The sequence below is a fragment of the Salvelinus namaycush genome, chromosome 3, assembly GCF_016432855.1.
Source record: "Salvelinus namaycush isolate Seneca chromosome 3, SaNama_1.0, whole genome shotgun sequence".
NCBI lineage: Eukaryota > Metazoa > Chordata > Actinopteri > Salmoniformes > Salmonidae > Salvelinus > Salvelinus namaycush.
In genome coordinates, this window is record NC_052309.1 from 83,453,712 (window position 1) to 83,455,111 (window position 1,400).

Consider the following 1,400-nt stretch of genomic DNA (forward strand, 5'->3'; position numbering starts at 1 on the left):
CTGCACCAAACAAGTGAATTTGTCCATATGAATGTATCCACTTTGTTGCTTTCTATTCTCTTGACTGTTTATTTCACGTGTGTGTGTGTGTGTGTGTGTGTGTGTGTGTGTGTGTGTGTGTGTGTGTGTGTGTGTGTGTGTGTGTGTAAACGGCAGTGACCTCCCAACATCTGGTAATGAGTTGGGGAGCAGCCACCAATAGGCCTCCACTGACTAATCTCAATTACACAACACATCATCACAGAGAGAGAACGAAAGGGGGAGAGCGGGCGAAAGAAAACCAACCAGAGAGGAATGGCAGCTCTGTACCCGACCTGCTCCAAATACTATTTCAACTCATTTTAAATGGTTTATTTGTGGTTGAGTGAGCTTGCCTGGCTGAATAATGGGCCAATAGATTTGTCTCAAAAGGTAGGCAGACAACACCAAAAGCTTAAGGTATTTGAAAGATTTTAATTTAAATGTATTTCCCAGAGAACTATCAAGGCCTATCAAGTGAAGTGTTGAGATCTGCATGTTTCCTGTAATCTGTGAGTTGTCACGGTGGCGATGGTTCTGGGGGTGGGTGTTAGAGTGCCACTCCTGGGGGAAAAACATCTTCAAATTGCCACTAAAAGGTAACATTAGGATCTTCAAGCTGCTTCCCCTCTCTCTCCCGCTCAACATGCAGTCTCTGCAAATGACATGCATTACTGGCCCCTGCGTCCATTAGTCATCTATGGCTGCTGCTCGCTGAAAAAGCCTGGAGATTTAGAAGATTGTACCAACCACTTTATAAAGGGCTAACTGATGGATGGTAACGTGGTTTGGAAAATAATTGGGTGGCAAGGCGGCGGAGCTTTGTGTGTGTTTATTTAGTTGCTTATCTCGATTCTTCATCTCTTTCCATGGACTGCTTATCTCACATGTTGAAACTGTTTCTGCACGTGAGTCACTGTAACATGTCTTTGGCTTTAGTTCTATTTAAAAAATGTTTGTGACTGAGTTATCACTGAATGTACAGTTCTATAAGGTTCTATAATAAGACACAGGCCACTGACAAGAGGGCCTACTGTGGTCCTATGCTGTAGTGTAGCCAACACATACAAGACTGGCTTTCACATGCTGGAGGGCCGTGGTGAAGGCAGAAACCTTGGTGATTTGAGATAAATGGTGTAAATGGAACTTTTATTTTTAACACACTTTTCTCTCTGCATTCTGACCTTGAACTTAAGCATGAGGAAATACATGTGCCAGCCAGCTATTCGTTTGGGTGGAGATCACATCAATGGCGGTCTGGCAGAGGTGTGTCTACAGATACTCTACATGTATTCAGAACTTGACTTTCTGACCTTCCCTAATAACTTCAACACCTTTATGCTATTTTTCCATGAAGTAGGATTCGTGATTATTCCCTAAAC